The following is an 18,310-nucleotide window of genomic DNA, read 5'->3' on the forward strand; positions in this document are numbered from 1 at the left end:
GAAGAGCTCCTGGCTCCTGGCTTTGGATTGGCTCAGCTTTGGCTGTTGCAGTCGCTTGGGGAGTGAACCATCAGATCTTCCTCTGTGTCTCTCTTTCTCTCTGTATATCCACCTAAATCTTTAAAAAGAAATTCACATTCCTTTTCCTTCTCTTACATTTCTCCCAGAAGCCCCAAACATGATACTTTACTTCTTGGTTGATGCCTCCCCAAGGGATGCTTGGGTGTGTGTTGCTGGTATTTCTCTGGGTCTTTTTAGAAGAGCCAAACTGGTTCCATTGTGTAAGTTTGGACTTAAATCCTACAGTTTCTTAGCTTCCTAGAATATTGAGTCTTCAACCTTTGGCTGCTTTTGAGTGACTGGCCCTATGTGAGGGGGAGCCTCAACAAGACTGATACCCATTAGGTTTTTTTTTTTTTTTTATTTGCTAAATCACCCAAACTAATGACATTAAAGGGCGTTCCACAGAACTAGGAAGGTCTGTCTGTTCATCTAACTCCCACTTTCTAAAGCCACTCCCGTAGCTTTGTACATAGTAGGCATTCAAGAAGTCTAGTTAGAGATGTAATTTTTGTTAATTGATTCATGTAAAATTGCTCTGCACATTGTTTGCTTTTAGAAATGTTAATTATAGGTTTATTTAGTTTGTGTTTACACTGTAATCTTTGGGAACACTGAAAAAAAAGTGGTGCTTTTTCCCCTTTAAAGTTGAGAGCAAAACACAAGTTTACATAAAGCAATGCTGTGCTTTTAGTCTCAAAATGTGCATTATTGGGCAGCTAAGTGACAATTATGTCAATTTCTCAAATGGCTTTTTTGCAATTATTTGGAGAGAATGCCTAATTCTTCTGTGTGAGCTGGCCAAATAATACAAAATGGCAAGGCTTAGCAGTTAAATTTTTTAAAACCAGTAATAAAGTTAACAAAGGTTAAAGCACATTTCTTTAAGCTAGATTTTTTTTAGTTACTTCCCTTTTGTTTGAAGAATTAAATGTGAGTAAGTTCTGTTCTTTAGACCTTTAAAACTACTCATAAATCATGATGTAATTGTCTTCCTTTTTCTTTGCCTGGTATAAGTGTGATGATTCTATTAACAGCAGGAAATTAGTAATCTCTATTTCAGGGTTGTAGGAGTCTAGTGTTTTTGACAATTTTATGAGTTTTCTGTAATTATTCAGATTTTTCACTCTGAAATAGCTGCATTTTCTTTAGAAATTCCAGAGAAATAGTTCTGAAATTGTGTGCCTTACAAATGTGTATTAATATCTTATTGAGCATTAGATGAAATTCCCATGTGTGATTTGCAGATCATTAAGAAACATTGTTGGTGCTCTGCAGAAACTTGGTTGGCTGTGTTGAAACTTGGTACACAGTTGGTTGTCGTAAAATTAGCTCAGAATGACACCTTAGGAGAGCCATCCGTCAAAATAATAGTTCTTGGGGGATGATCTTGAGACTGCCCACAGTATCTGTCATCGTATTTCCCAATACTTCCTCACATGTCTCAATATCTACAGCTTAACTAGCACGTTAGCCTTTGTGGCATTACTAAAGTCACAGAAAGTCTTAGCAGCCATCTATCTAGACTACCATCTCATTTTGTAGATGAGTCATGAAATTGAGTTGTCCAAGTCAGAGTTATGACCAGCTGTTAAAGTACTCCTAACCTAGTGTGTGCACGTGAGGACTGATCACAAATATATGCACTCATGTGAAGAAAAATGGCTTTGTATTCTTTTTCTTCCAAATAGATGTGTCTAAAGATTAGGGCTTATGATTGTTATTCCATTAGTTTATTACTGCTGTTTCAATTATTTTTTTTTCCCAGAAACAACATCAGTTTGTAAAATCAAGTCATGTCGTGTATTCATCCATATGAATATTTTGGGGAATGGCAAAATCTAGGGATAGGTTGAGTCACAGTTAATAAATATTTGTCAAAAGTGTCATTCCATTGTGAAACTGCAGAATGTTCACATCAGAACCTCATATTAATATACTTTCATTTCTCCCCTCCTGCCCTTTAAACTATTGCTATTATACGTTTTCACTTTACTTACATAACAAGCCCCATGTTACATTACTGTCAGCTTTATCTCAACATGTCATTGTGCTTTAAGATATTTAAACAATAATTTAAAAAATCTTGGGAATCTACCCATGTATTTCTATTTATACTCTCCATCATTATTTTTTTTGAGATTCAATATTTTCACCTGGAAATATTTTCCTTCTCTTTAAAAACTTGTTTTAACATTTATTTGATGCCTAATATTGAGTTCATTGAGCAGTTGTGTGTCTGAAAATGTATATGGCCTTTTAAAAAAATTTATTTATTTTTATTGCGAAGTCAGATTTACACAGAGCAGGAGAGACAGAGAGGAAAATTTTCTGTCCATTGGTTCACTCCCCAGTTGGCCACAACAGCTGGAGCTGAGCCGATATGAAGCCAGGAGCCAGGAGCTTTTTCTAGGTCTCCCACGCGAGTACAGGGTCCTAAGGCTTTGGGCTGTCCTGAACTGCTTTCCCAGGCCACAAGCAGGGAGCTGGAAAGGAAGTGGAGAAGCTGGGACTTGAACCAGCACCCATATTGGATCCTGGTACGTGCAAAGTGAGGACTTTAGCCACTAGGCCATTGCGCAGGGGCCAGTTTTTTGCACCTGCAGAATATAATTAGAATTGTTGTTATGTCTTTGCTGTTTCTAATATTTGTGTCAGCTTGAGGTCAGGATCTGTTTTATTTTAATCATATATTCCTGCTTTTTTGTGTCTGATAGTTTTTGATTAGATGGTAAGTATTGTGGATTTTACCTTACTGTGTCTGGTTGTTTTTACATTTTTATAAATATACTTGAGCTTGTTTTATGATGTAGTTAGCTTCTTTGGAAATGGTTTTACTCTTCAGGTTTTGCTTTAAGATTTGTTTGGTGAGACCGAGGGCCAGCTGAGGGCTAATTACTTCCTTGAACTGGGCAAGACACTGAGCGCAGTCTCTGAAAATGTCCCTGGAATCACCAGATTGCATTCTCCAATCCTCTGGTGGTTCTTTCTCTATCTCCTTGATGTCCTTACACTCACATGCTGGATTCAACTGAATTCCTGAGAGAGACTCTCTGATTTCCTCAAGAAATATCTCTGCAGATTCTCTCCTTTCTTGCCAACTACGGCTGCCTTGATGTTCCCAGACTCACAAGTCGGGACTTCCGTTGGTGTCATAGTATGAAACCCTCTCTAAGTAGTTAAGTTGGCCCAAACTTTCCTAAGTCTTACTTCACGTCTTTGTCATCTCTCACAGATTAATATCTTATCAGAAAGCTGGTGTGTTGCAAACCATTTCTTTGTATGTTTTGACCATTTTCTTGGTTGTGTCATACAAGAGGAGAATTTCAATCCTCGTTACTCCGTCTCAGCCAGAAGCAAAAACGCTTCTCTCGCTTCCTTCTGGCTACACCAGTCAGAGATCTGTTGTGAGAAAAAATAGGAACAAACTTTAGACCTTGAGAGGGGTTATAGTAAAAGTCAACATAGCGAATGCTGTGTGCGGGAAAGATGGCTAGCATTGAAAGACCAGCTGGGATGGATAGTTTCTCTACCAGTGTTCAGTATCCAGTGGAGTGAGTTGGTTCTTTTTTAGCTGCAACGTATCGATTTCAGGTCTACTCTGTGCTAGCCTTTCTTTTTATTATTTATTTGTAAGTCAGAGATACACAGAGAAGGAGAGAAAAGCAGAGAGAGAGAGTAATAGAGAGATCTTCCAACTACTAGTTCACTCCTTAAACAGCTGCAACAGCTGGAGCTGAGCCAACCTGAAGCCAGGAACCAGGAGCTTCTTCCGGGTCTCCCATGTAGATGCAGGAGGCCAAGGCTTTGGGCCGTCCTCGACTGCTTTCCCACGCCATAAACAGGGAGCTGGATTGGAAGTGGAGAATCTGGGACATGAACTGGTGCCCCTGTGGGTTGCTGGCACTGCTGGTAAAGGCCCCTGTGCCAGACTCTTAAGACTTACCATTTCTCATCTTTGCCATAGGCTCATAGGTGTTGGTATTGTTAATCTTATGCCTTCACACCCCACCCTACCCCACATTCCCTCTCACCTCAGTTTCAACCCTTCTCAGTTTTGCAAAGGAGAAAATAGAAATATCAAATGACTGCCAAGATCCTGAAGTTTTTTAAATTGTGTAATCAGATTTCAAACCCTGTAGCCCCAAAGCCAGCTGGCCCATACTGTCTCTTCTTGCCTATGCTGGGATTTGTGTTGAGTGAGTGAATGGGGGAATTGAAAGCGCTAATAAAGAGAGAAGTTGAAGTGCCAGCTCATGATTAAACAAATAGGAAAGAAATGAAGCCAGTGATGAAAGCTGATGGATGGCAAGAAAGGTCCCAGCGTCTCTATGGTGTTGTCAGTAGCTGAGAAGGTAGGGTTAGAGCTTCATGAGAACAGTGAAAAGTCACATGGGAGACACAAGCGCAAGAGTTTTTCTTGATCTTCTGGTAAATCCTAAATTTCTAAGAACTTTCGCAGATTGCTTGTAAATCTGTCAAAGGTAAAACAGTGAAGTTTCTAAGAAAACAAAATAAGCAAAAATTTACAGCACAGGATGTAAAGCGTTTTCATTGTAAGGGAAACAAATGGGCATATTGGTTGAATTTTCAGTGTTTTAAAAAGTGAGCAATAGGGCCTGGTGGATAACCCTTGCCTTCCATCTGGTGGGATCTGATTTGGATGCCAGTTTGTGTCTCAGCTGCTCCACTTCCATCCAGCTCCCTGCTTCAGGCTGGAAACATAGCAGAAGATGGCCAAAAGCCTTGGGATATTACACCACATGGGAGACCCAGAAGGAGCTCCTGGCTTTTGATTGGCTCAACAATAGCCATTATGGCCACTTGGGGAATAAACCAATGGATGGAAGATCTTTCTCTGTATCTCCTTCTTTCCTTAAATCTGGCTTTCCAATCAAAAAAATAAATAAATCTTAAAAAAAAAAAGAGCAACAGCATAAGAGACATTTTCATTATATGTAGTAAGATACACACACACACACACACACACACACACACACACACCCAATATAGATAAATCCAAATCATTTTGGAGTCAGTGGTTTGACAAATGAGAAGTTACACATAATACTTATTGCAATACTAATTCATTAATAAACACAATGGATTTGTATATTTCCAGAATTATTTGTTTAATCCTCTTAAGAGCATTATACCACTAAGCTGTACAGCTAAGTGTTTGATCAGTTTAATTAGAATGCTCATTTGTCATACTTTAGAAGCATTTGGCTGTTGGCTACACAAGTATGAAAAGCTTGGCAAAGATGTATTAATTTTTGCCATCTTTTAAAGTTATATTTCAGAATGTTGAAAAAGCATCACAATTGAGATAGTAGCATTCACCTGCTCCTGTTCACATGTATTTGTTTTTCTGCTTAATCAAGCTACATATCTAATTTTCCACAAAAATTCTTTCATTGCTACGAATGTTTGGAGGCCTTGGAATTTGTGTTTGTTTTTTTAGCTAGTTCAAGGAAGTCAGCATCTACTTTCCGTCTTATATGAGGGTTTAAAGTGTTTTTCAGTAGGGGTAGTGATTCTTACGTTCTTGAGTTATTTAAAAAAAAATCACTTACTGATTTTATCAATGCAAAGGAAATCAAGAACCCAGATATTACTTAATGTTATGTGTTTGGGAATTTATGTTGAGTCATTTGAGAAAGGAGTCACTTTAGTAACTGAAGGCTTTACTGGACTCTTAATCCATCTTACATGAATGTTTGTTTGTTTTTATGAGAAAGTGTTGAAACTCATGGGTCCTGCTTAGAAAGGTGTTTGTGAGTGTGTGTGCACCTGCGAGTTTTGGTGTACGGAGTGGCATGTTCGTTTCCTGTGGCTGCTGTAACAAGTAACTACAAACTTGGTCACCTAAAGCAACACATATTCATTCTTTCATAGTCCCAGAGGCCAGGGGTTCAAACTCATTTTCATTAGATGGAAAACTCAGGATGTTGATTGGCCACCTTCCCTTGGGCGGCTCTGGGCGAGTCTGTTTTGTGCCTCTTCCACTCTGGTGGCTGCCAGCTTTCCTTAACATTCCTTTGCTTGTTTCATCCTTGTATCACCTTTTCCTCTGTGTGTCTTCTTTTTCCATGTGAGAAGGTCCTCTGCTCTTTACAAGAATATATAACAATTGCAGTTAGGCCTACCTGGACAAGCCACACTAAGTGTCTGCTCTCAGTATTCTTGACTGTATCACATTTCTTGGCTAAATATGATAATAATTTCTCTTTGGCCATATAAAGCAATCTGAAAATTCAGGAAATTAGAAAACAAACATGTCCTTTGGAGGGGAGTATATTTCAGCCCTCCTCAGATCCTCCCCACCCCCCAACTCCTAGCTGTGCTTATGCATACTACCATCAGGAAATGCTTGTAGAGGTAAATTTGTATACATTTGGATGCCAGGAGTAGCAGGGAAGTGACCCATGAGAACCCCAGGCATGCTCCTCTCCCTCTGTGTATCTGGAGAGGTGGCAGGAGTTGGGGATTGAAAGAATGTCTTGAAACAGTCTTTAGGGAGGATATCAAATGTGGCAAATATCCTTCTAAAGCTACGTAGTAGCTGGCTTGAGAAAGTCTAACTTAAGAGACAATGACTTTGAGCTAGTATCAGAGTATATTTTGTTAGGAGCAGTGTGCTAATGGCATACTCCCATTATCACTGTTCATGGCTTGCTCTTCAACCTTTTTGTTTTTATTGTTGGTGGACTCTTTAAAACATACAAAAACTTTGATGTAAGTACTTTTTACATGTAATAATTTTTACATCTATTTCTTTTGTTTGCATGCAAAAATTTTGGTAATAACGCTATGAGATGCTTGGCTGTTATCTCTGCCTTATAGATTTTTCTGTAAAGAAATAGAGGCACTGAGAAGTTAAGGACATCATTCCTGTGGTTGGCAGATAGTAAGAGGATTATTAAGATTGCACTCACTATCCATATTCTTGATTCCTGTGCCTGGGATTGGCAAGCCTTTTCTGGATAGGCCTAGGTGTTGACTGTTTCAGGCTCTGTGGGCCACAAAAGTGTCTGCTACATCTTGCCAGTTTTGCTGTTACAGTGCTAAAGCTGCCACATATGTGTAAATGAGTGCATGTGAGTCAATTCTAATAAAACTTTATTTACACTAGTAAGCAGTTGGCTGGTATCAGCCTGGGGGCCAGTTTCTAACTACTGCCCTGGGCTATAGGAAATCGTGTTAAAAAGTTTAAAAATTTTTATTTTTAAATAATTTTAGACAGAAAGATTACATATATTCAACAGAGTTCCTATCACATCTTCACACAGCTTATGCGAATTTTAGCATCATGGATAACCGTTAATATATTTGTGAAAATAATGTTGTATCATGCTATGAAGTCTGTCTTAATCCTTGGCTTGAATTTCTTTTGCTTTTTTTTATATTTAGTTATTTTTTTTTATTATAAAGTCAGATATACAGAGAGGAGGAGAGACAGAGAGGAAGATCTTCCATCCGATGATTCACTCCCCAAGTGAGCGCAACGGTCAGTGCCGTGCCAATCTGAAGCCAGGAGCCAGGAAACTTCCTCCGGGTCTCCCACACGGGTGCAGAGTCCCAAGGCTTTGGGCTGGCCTGCTTTCCCAGGCCACAAGTAGGGAGCTGGAAGAGAAGTGGAGCTGCCGGGATTAGAACTGGCACCCATATGGGATCCTGGCGCGTTGAAGGCGAGGACCCTAGCTGCTAGGCCACCGCGCCGTGCCCTGGCTTGAATTTCTTCATGGTCACATTCTGTCTGTTACAATTGTTCCTCATCTTTAACGACCTGGGCACATTTGAGGAACTCTTAATTTATTTCATAGACTGGCCTGCAGTTTACGCTTGTCCTGTGTTTTCTGATGATTTTAGTAAGGTTGTGGGACATTTGGCAAAAACATCTTAACATGATGTTCTTGTGCCTTCCTGTCAGAAGATTCCTGATGCCTTGCTCCATATTGTAGCTCATGTCACCCTTGATCTCTTGGTTGAAATGTTCTGTTGCATTTCTCCACTGTGAAGCTCCTATTTTCCTCTTTATAGTTCATAAATAGCTTGGGGAAGGCACTCCTCACCTAATTGTGATATCCATTGGTATATCCTGACTATGTCTATGATGCCTGAGCTGTTTGCCTGATGGGTATAATCTTAGTTTGATTTCCTCTAGAAGAAAATGCTGTTAGTTCTTAATTTGTTTATTCATATCAGTATGTACTCCTGTATATGTACTTGGCTGTATAGTTTATAATATAATACTAACATTATTTTGTTGCTGAAATTATTGAAACCTGGGCCCCTGAGAACATCTCTTTATAAAACAACACAACTACAGCCTGCTGGTTCTCTATTCATCTCTAATTTATATTCACCTCCTCCTCAGAATCAGCCTCTGATACTTTTTCTTAAAAAGTATTATAGTATTTGCCCCTATGTCCGTAAGTCAAATGTTTTTATTGATAAGTTATTTATCATTAAGTTCTAGGAATTCCGTGTTTTTGAACCATGGAACATTAGGACTAGCTTCTTTTTAGAGAGACATATTTATTTGAAAAAGTGACAGAGGGAGAGGGGGATATAAAGAGTTAGAGAGAGAGAGACATCTTTTCATCTGCTTGCTCACTCCTCAAATGCTTACAATAGCCAACTCTATGCCAGACTAAGGATCAGAGCCAGGAACTCTAGCTGGGTCTCCCTCATGGGTGCAGGGGCCCAAGGCTTTGGGCCTTCCTCTACTGCTTTCCCAGGCCCCAAGCATGGAGCTGGAAGGGAAGTGGAGCAGCCAGGACATGAACTGATACCCATGTGGGATCCTGGTGCATGTAAGGTAAGGATTTAGCTTCAAAGCCATTGTGGTGGGCCCTGAACTTCTTTCTTAATGAATGTCTTCCATCACCACTTTGAGCTCATTCCTCCCATGCTGTACTATTTCAGTCTAGTTGTATTTGATGAGGTCAGTGTCTTAGTTTGCATTCTGTTGCTGTTACTAATTACTGCACACTGGGTGATTTATACAGGTTTATCCAGCTTGCAGTTCTGGAGACTGGTAAGCTTCCAGGGCTGAGGGACCTCATCTGGTGAGTGTCTTCCTGCTGGTGAGGATTCTAGGCAAGGACTTGAGGCAATGAGATGCTGAGCATCTCACAAGAAATGGCCAAGCTGGAATTTATAATAGACCCCTTCTCAAGATATTCCCTTAAGCCATTCATGAGGACTTTGATGTGTCTAAAGGTCCCAACTGTTAATAGCTTACAATGGCAGCCCAGTCAGCCTGTGTACTGGTGGGAGCACTCTACCTGTAGCATTCAGCATTCATTATTCATGTCGCTGGGACTGCCAGTCTGAGTGCTCCCCGTGGCTGAGCCGTGCAGTAGACCTGGATCACTTCACTCCTGCTGGAGCAGTTTTTGTCTGCCTGTGAGTTAATGCTTGTCCTTTTTGCTTGTGGCCCCCTAAGTTTTCTGTGTATGTGTTTAATTTTAACCCCGATTTCTCCCCCAGCTGCCCTTATTCTTACTTCTCAAATAGGGAATCTTGGATCAGGAACTTTGGCATAACTATGGAGCAGGTTGCCTTTTAACTGGATCCCCAGGTCAGTCATATGTGCATTAAAGCATAGGATAATGGGTATAAACCTCTTTCAACGACAGCTTTCTGGAAGGGTAGCCTTACCTGCCCTGTAAACGTCTGCCTCAGCTTCTCCCCTGCACAACACCCAGCAGCTCCCCTCACTCTGTGCTACTTCCTCTTTGTTGGACCTATCTTGCCTTTCTGTGTTCTCTTCCTCCATCCCTTCCTCGCTTGCTTCATCTCTTCCATCTTCTCTCCATCTGTTTTTCACGTTAGAGTTTGTCCTCATATTAGCACTGCTTGGTTGTCTGCTTCTATTTAAAAGCAGTACGAAGGCAGCTGATTTAAGAGCTTCAGGCATTCAAGCAGGATTTCTAAACAGAGGGCTCCACAGACAGAGCCAGTCCCAGGAGGAAGCCCTTCTCACCACGGCAGTGCTGCCTAGAGGGTTTAAGCAAGAATAGTCTCCTAAGTGTGGGCCTCAAAGTGCAGGCTTTGCTGCCATTTTTCTCCTTTCTTCCTAACTTACAATGCTTCTCAAGATTTAGTGCCTTCTCACTCTTATCTCTCTACATTATTGCTGTATATACTTTGAAAGATATAATATGTATTTAAAATATAGGCCTTAAGTACATTTTAAAACAAAAAGTGAACAAATACTTTCAATTAGCAATAATAATCTGCCTCGGATAAACCTCATTGGCTATGATACTGCCACTGTGCAAAGCTTAAAAGTGAACAAATATTTTCAAACACAACTTCCTCTGCAGTTGGATAGACTAACATTTTGTTGTTAGATACTTCAACATCATGGTGTTATTACATGGTCTTTTGAATATTAGAGCTTGATGGCCCATTTCATTTGGTTATCCTAACAAAGGGGAGACAAAGGTAGTCACAGTATGCCTCAGGTAAACTAGACATACAAATGACCACCATCTCCTGGGATGGAGCAGAGGCTAGAACAAGTTCAGGGGAAAAGAAGGTGTTAAGAATCAAGCTACTGGGCCCGGCGGCGCTGTGGCCTAGCGGCTAAAGTCCTCACCTTGAACACACTTGAACACACCTTGATCCCATATGGGTGCCAGTTCTAATCCCGGCAGCTCCACTTCCCATCCAGCTCCCTGCTTGTGGCCTGGGAAAGTAATCGAGGACAGCCCAGAGCACTGGGACCCTGCACTCACATGGGAGACCCAGAAAGAAGTTCCTGGCTCCTGGCTTCAAATCAGTACAGCACCAGCTGTTGAGCTCACTGGGGAGTGAATCATCATACGGAAGCTCTTCCTCTCTGTATATCTGACTTTCCAATAAAAAAAAAATCAAGCTCCCAAGTCCAAAAAGGGTATAATTGAATGGATAGAAAGGTACAGTGTCAAGGAGTTCTGGAACCACCTCATCTGTCTTAGGAAGATGGAACAGAACAAATCTGTATGTACCAGTAGGGGCACAGTTGTGTGGCTTCCGATGTAGTTTCAGAGACTATGGATATGGGAGTGTCCTGAAGGCCAAGAGGATGGTCGTATTAACCTGTGACCTCAACAGGGACTCAGTTCTCGAGTTAACCTAACTCTAGAAATCTACCCCTAAGGGTTCGAAACAGAACATGGTTGCTTCCAGCACTTGCTGCTGGTGTCCTGAGCACAGCCTGATGCCATTTTGGTAGGGAGTCCCTACTCCCTGCGTGTGCGTGCGTGCACGCGCAAACACACACACACACACACACACACACACACACACACACACACACACACACACACACAGCCAGAGCCAGGGCTTGGTGTCTAATCCACTCTGAAGCCTTCTGCATCTTCAGCTTTGAATATGAACCTGTCAAGTGACAAGCCATGGTCCTGGACTCTAACTTGCCATCTCCTAACCATGACCAATTTCCCAGATTCCCAGTGTGGAGTCTGGTGAACCCTTTCCCCCACTGCAGAGCATGCCGTCTTCTCTTCCAGAGGCTGCTGCCTTGGAATACAGAATTGTAATTCCGCGTTGTTATAAATGATAAAATTCTGATTAACCTGTACTGCTGTTTATACATGGCTTGAACTCCAACATGTACTGACAACACATATTTAAGGGAAACACATGTTTCCAGTTTGAGGTAATACATTTGAAAAACCAGTTTTTTGGCACAAGTGCCATTGATAAGTTGGGGGCTGCCTCACAACAGTACGCAAGGGAGGAAAAATGTCATCATCAAATATTCATGAGCTTCCCACTTCTGCATCATGCTGTTGTGACTGCTGGGTGCATGGGACTTCTGCTGGGCTGTTTTTATAAACTGTAATAATGCTGCCTTACAAATTGCCCTCTGAACCTCAGCATGCTGAAGAGCTTTCCCTGACATCTCATGTGTCATACTAATGGGGAGGATTAAGGCTAGAAGTGCCTGAAAAAGTGCAGTTTAAATAGATCCTTTCTTGGAGTTCAAGCTCTTTTGGTTGCCGAGCCTACACTAATTTGTGTGATTCTTTGGTGGGGACCAGGCCACTCTTCTTAGACCCTTTTAAAATGAGTACTTCCTATTGGTTCAGTGTTTCCTTTCAAATGGGGCACGGTTAGAATAATGTGACACACAGCGATTTTTAAGAGATTAAAGCCTTACAGCTAATTGCCTGAACTAATTATACATAAAGGGCCAGACCATTAGTGTCAATAGGAAGTGACTTCAAAAAGTACGCTTTGACCCAAAGATTGAATAGCTATTATAAACAGTAATCAGTGAGGTGGTAGCCATTGTATAAAATATCTTAGCAGGAAATTATTCATGTCTGTTCAAATTTTCCAACTTTGTCACTCTTACAGTTGGTTATTTCTTATTCAAAGAAAATATGCACCCTCTGAGTGTGGTGGCTAAACTAGAAAGCTCAAGGAAAAGTGTTTTGTGTAAATGAATGTGGTGCTTTGTGAGCCCAGTCACCCTCGATAATTCATTTTCAGGCTCTTTTGGAAACTCTTCTTTGAATTGCTTAAAATGTCAGTTTTCCTAGGCTATCTCCTGCAACTTTTCCTTCTCTACTCCCTTCCCTGCTAGGCATCCTCCAGTTCTGATTCTGTGCTAGCAAAGCCAGAGTTTCTTGATTTCTTTATCTGGACCAGTTCTTTTCTGAGTTTCAGATTTGTGTTTCCATGTGGCAGTCTTACAGGAGTTGTGGAGGACTGGTGCATGCTCTCAGGAGAGCCAAGATTCTCTCTCCCAAACTGCATCCTGTCATGTTTCTCCATCTGCAAGTCTGTCCAGTATCTCTCCCTGTCTTATTGATTGTAGCACCAACATCTTCCCTTCTCTGTTGCTGTCAGCTGTGTCCTTGCCTCCATGGTCTTCTTTCTGGACTGTAGCAAAAGCCTTGTGACTATTCTTGCCTAGTCTAGTTTGCCTCCTTCCAAACTATCCACAGCTGCTATTCAAACTGTTCAAGCACAAATATTGTCATTTCAGTATTTGTTTATATAAGGAATGGTTACCCATTGTTGTTAAGCTGAGATTTTTATTAGTGTGATGATTGGCTTTGGTATAAGCCCCATCCCTAATTTTCCACAGCTCATTGACTGATTGAATGTCTTTGGGTGCTTAACTTTGTATCCCTCTCTGCATAAAGCCTTTTACAGATGATCACCTGTGTCTAGGATGATCCTGCCCATGTTCTCCCTGGCTGTTGCCTCTTTACACTTCCGATCTGAGCTTTAACATCATTCTCAATGACATTTCCAAATGGCCTACCCTGTTGGTTACATTTCCCCATTCACTATGCCAACAGCATCCTGTATTTCCTAGCACTCATTATAATTATAACTGAGTATTTGTGTAATGACTGATTTGATGACTGATTCATCAACTAGCCCACAAACTCCCTGAGAGCAGGAACCATGCCTGTCTGGCTCACCATTTTCTCCCCAGTGCCTTTCATAACAAACATTTGCCAACTGAATGTATAATAATGCATTGGGACAGAAGCTGTGGCATATGCTAGGCATAGTTGTACTTATGTTTGAATATGGGGTATCTGATGTTCTAGGAACTTGAACACTTCCCACTCCATAATCAAGCAATACTGTGAAGGCCAAATTTAGATCCTTTTAACTGTTCAGTTGATGCATCCCCTTCTTCTTCCCACCCCCTTTTGGAAGTACACCATATTTGGTTAGGGTTCTACTGGAGAGGCAGAGTCAATAGAAAAGATTTGATTCAGGAATTAGCCTGTGGGATTCAGGAGGCTGGCTAGAATGAAATCAATCCATCAAGCAGGCTTTTATGAGGGGCAGGCTGGTATCACAGGCAGTGGGAAGCTGCTCAAAAGTGGACTTTACTCTTTGGGGAAATTCTAGTTCTTCTTCAAGGCCTTTCAACTGATCTGGTCAGACTCACCCAGATTATATAGAATAATCCCTCTTACTTAATGTCAACTGATTATGGACATCAACTACACCAACAGAATACCTTTAGAGCTCCCCTCTAAGTTGGCATTTGATTGATCACCTAGAGACTAAACTGTAACCTGATGTACATTCACAATTAACTCCCAATTTGAAAGCAGTATTACTTTTAAAAATTTCGGCACTTCTGAGACTTGCAATGATAATCAAATGTTTTATTCAGTGAACCTATTATCAACTATGAAACTAACTTCTATGTGAAAGTTTTTTTTTTTTAGCCTATTATGCTGAAGTGTTCTGGATAATAGCATTACTGTGCTTTCTAAAAAACAATGCGTTGCCACTTCAAATGTGAATCTGTAATACGGTTCTAGGAAAATTGACCCTTTTCTGTGCAGTCCTTCTAATAAGCAGGCAGCATATCTTCCACAGGTGCCTTTTTGTTTATTAGCACAGCACACATTACTGAACTCAGAGCTGGACAATAAAGATACATGTTGAGCAGTACACCAGCCTCCACTGGGCCTTTCAGTGTAGATGGGTAGGCAAACCATGAACCAAATCATTGGAGGCCCGGAGTTTAGTGAGGCTGGAGAATAGACTGAGAGGGAATCATTTTTTGATGATGGCAGAGTGTGCAGACCCATGAGCATTCAGCTTAGGGATCCAGCTTTATTCTTTCAAGAAAAGAGAAATCCTTCCTTTTAGAAGTACTGTGTTCTGATGATTTAGGAAGAGTGAGCTGATGTAGAGGGTGAAGTGAGAAAAGGAGACATTGTTAGTGTAAGGAGTCTGAACTAGAATTCTGGCTGTAAGGGGCTGGCATTGGGAACAACAGTCAACGTGTTGCTGGGGCGGGGGTGGTCAGCATTGTGATATAGTGGATTAAGCTACTGCCTGCAACACTTGTATCCTGTGTGAATACTGGTCAATTCCCAGCTGTTCCAGTTTCAATTCACCTCCCTACTAATGTGCCTGGGAAAGTATATTGTCCACCCACATGGGAGAATTGGAGTTCCAGACTCCTGACTTTGGACTGATTCAGCTGCAGCCATTATGGTCATTTGGGGCATAAGCTAGCAGGTGAAAGATGCCTTCTCTCCTTGTCAATGTAACTTCATTTTAAAGAAATAATTCTTTTAAATGCTTGTAACACACACATCGCAAATTGGTGTGCCTCAATTTGAGTGCCACCTCCACTTCTGATTCAGCTTATTGCCAAAGTACACCTTGGCAAGTACTGGCTCCTGCCACCCATAAGGGAGACTAGGCTGAGTTCCAGCCTCCTGGCTTCCTCTTGGCCCATCCTTAGCAGCTGTGGTAATCTGAAGAATGAACTAAGTCAATTGATGGTCTCTCCCTCTCTCTTGCTGTCACTCTCATTCTCATGCTCTCTCTGGCTCACTCGCTCTCTCCCTCTGTCTATCTTTACATCTATCTCTATCTCTCCCCACATTTAAAATAGAAATAAAATAAATAGAGTGAGCACAGTGACATAGCAGGCTAATCCTTTTGGTGCTGGCATCCCATATGAGCGCTGGTTCATGTCCTAGCTGATGTACTTGTGATCTAGCTCCCTGCTAATGCCTTGGGAAAGTAGCAGAGGATGAGTCAAGGCTTTGGGTCTCTAAACTCACATGGGAGATGTGGAAGAAGCTCCTATCTCCCATCTTCAGAGCAGCTCAGAGCTGGGCTGCAGTGGCCCTTTGTGCAGATCTCTGTCTCTCTGTGATTCCTTTATTTATTTATTTATTTGCTTATTTTTATTTATTTATTCTTTAAAGATTTATTTATTTTTATTGGAAAGTCAGATATACAGACAGGAAGAGAAACAGAGAGGAAGATCTTCTGTCCGATGATTCACTCCCCAAGTGACCACAACAGCAGCTGGTGCTGTGCTGATCTGAAGCCAGGAGCTCTTCCAGGTCTCCCACACGTGTGCAGGGTCCCAAGGCTTTGGGCCATCCTCAACTGCTTTCCCAGACCTCAAGCAGGGAGCTGGATGGGAAGCAGGGCTTCCGGGATTAGAATCGGCGCCCATGTGGGATCCTGGTGTGTTCAAGGCGAGGACGTTAGCCACTAAGCTGCTGTACTAGACCCTCTCTGTGATTCTAGCAAGTAAAATAAGCAGATCTTAAAAATATATATATATATATATATATATATATATACCTCTGGCAGCAACATTGAAGAAAGGAAAGTGAACCCTAGCACTGACAGAGTTGTTAAACGAGAGATTTTTTTTAATATGCAGTGCTTCACGAATTTACATATCATCCTTGCGCAGGGGCCATGCTAATCTTCTCTGTATCATGTATCATTCCAATTTTAGTATATGTGCTGCCGAAGTGAGCATGGCAGAGAGATATTTAAAAAAGACTTTGAGCATTCTTGTTTGTAAAAGAGAGAGAGACTGTGATGAATGAGAAAGGTGAGTTGTGCCTCAGGGAAAATGAGTGTTTATTTCTGAGACAGGCAAAGAGGACAGAAAGGAAGAGGCTGTAACTTCCTAAGCATGTGCCAGGGTCTTGAGCATTCCATACACCATTGCATATGTTGGCTGAAAAGCTTGTGGTATTTCTGGCTTAGCTGAGGTCAGCTAAGTAGCCACCTGCAGTGTGGAAGCTGTGTGACTGCTGCTGCTGCTACTTTCTTCCTCTTTCTTTCTCCCTTCTCTTTTTTCCCTTTTGTCATTCTGTCCTCCCTTCCTGCCTCCCTCCTCTCTCACCCCCTCCTTCCTTCTTCTTTCTTCTTCCTCCATATTTTTTTAATAAAGGATAACATAGTTATGCCACTTTAAATGTCTCCCAATAGTTGATTCCAAGAAATGTTTGTTTATAGTGAAAGAAGGATGTCAGCCGTAGATATTAGGTAAGAAAAAAAAAATGATTTAATGATTGATTTCTCTGTGTTTGTAACTCTCCAAGAAAATTGATGAAGAATTTTCCCCCGCCCCACAACCACCATTTTGGCATTGAAGATACTTATTTGGTGTGTGAAATTCTATTCACTAAATCAGATTTTTAAGATAACAAATGAAGAGTACTGCCCTTGATGAAATCTACAAAATTGGAGCCTCAAAACAACAGTAGCATTCAGCAAGTCTGTACTAGCAGGTAGCTAAATGGAATTGGAGGATGAAAATCTCTGCTTTTATTGGTTGGGAATGCCAGCCAATAAATATAGAAGCAATCACCATTTGGCTAACACCCTAGTCATGGTGGATTAAATGTGCTGGGTAGAGGTTTGAAGAGGATGTTGGTATAGTCTCATAGTGTTTCTCCTCAGACTGCTTACAAGTTCTGAAAAGGAGAATGGTTACTTTGTGATGACATGGATTGTCAGAAACTAACTTGTCCAGATAGTGGTGATCATCATCAGTGGTGGGATGAACCAGCATTGTGTACCTGTCAGTGTTCATGCACTGAGTAGAGCCAAGCATCACTTTTAAAATCTTCCTGCTGGAAGGGCATTCCCTGAACTAGCATAATAAAATCTTCAAGGGACACACACTGAAGGTGATTCAGGCCATCTTGGAAAATTAATTCTGACTTTTTGAATTCTGCAAGGATCACAGAGATAAGGAAGCACTGAGGGGTTGTTGTAGGAGAAGGCAAGAGAATGATAAACTGTGGGGACTGAAATTCAGTCCCTGATGCTTGATCAGATCCTGAGCAGCCCAAAAGGAAGATGAGCTGTTGCTGGAACAGATGGCACAGCATTTGTGGTGGATAGTAATGGTCTTTCAGTGTCCAGTTGCTGATTGGGATGGTCAGGTACATGTGAGCAGGCATCAAGTTCACAATTTACTCTCAGTTGGTTCACAAAAATACTGAAGAATAAATAAGTGGGTAACTATGTAAAAGAGGAAAGAGGGTAGGACATCTGTGTTTCACTCATGTACTTTGTGTGTGACTTTATAGTTTGCCTTGATTTAAGAGCAAGGCTGAACTGGGTTAAATTCTTAGCAATAGACTGCTTATAACAAATGAAGTTTTAAAAATGCTTGTCATTTATTAAATGCTTAATGTGGGCCAAGAATTTTGTGCTGCCACCACCTGAACTATGCCGCCTCACACGCAGCAAGTGCTGGACATTTGGTCTGCTGGTGTCAGAAATAAGAGAATGCAGTTCATTCTGAACGATCTGAGTACCCAGGACAAAGGCTAGATATACTGGCAGCGAATGAGTGCATGGTCTCTGAGCTGATCATGGCCTGTCTCTGTAAGCAGGGCATTCCAGTGGAATACCTGCTGTGTGTGAGTGGCACCTGGACACCTAGTGAAATGCTGGAATATGATTG

General features: G+C 41.3%; 1 non-coding gene and 1 pseudogene across 1 annotated transcript; both read right to left on the reverse strand.

Annotated features, from left to right (window-relative positions):
* Nucleotides 1–10,215: 10,215 nt before the first annotated feature.
* Nucleotides 10,216–10,356, reverse strand: LOC121150989. The gene has a single exon (XR_005883082.1). It is a non-coding gene; the product is annotated as a U4 spliceosomal RNA (small nuclear RNA).
* A 5,893-nt stretch (nucleotides 10,357–16,249) lies between these two features.
* LOC121151004 lies at nucleotides 16,250–16,363 on the reverse strand (annotated as a pseudogene).
* Nucleotides 16,364–18,310: the final 1,947 nt, after the last annotated feature.

The sequence above is a fragment of the Ochotona curzoniae genome, unplaced genomic scaffold (genome assembly GCF_017591425.1).
Source record: "Ochotona curzoniae isolate NIBS_2020 unplaced genomic scaffold, NIBS_Ocur_1.0 contig_2210, whole genome shotgun sequence".
NCBI classification, from domain to species: domain Eukaryota; kingdom Metazoa; phylum Chordata; class Mammalia; order Lagomorpha; family Ochotonidae; genus Ochotona; species Ochotona curzoniae.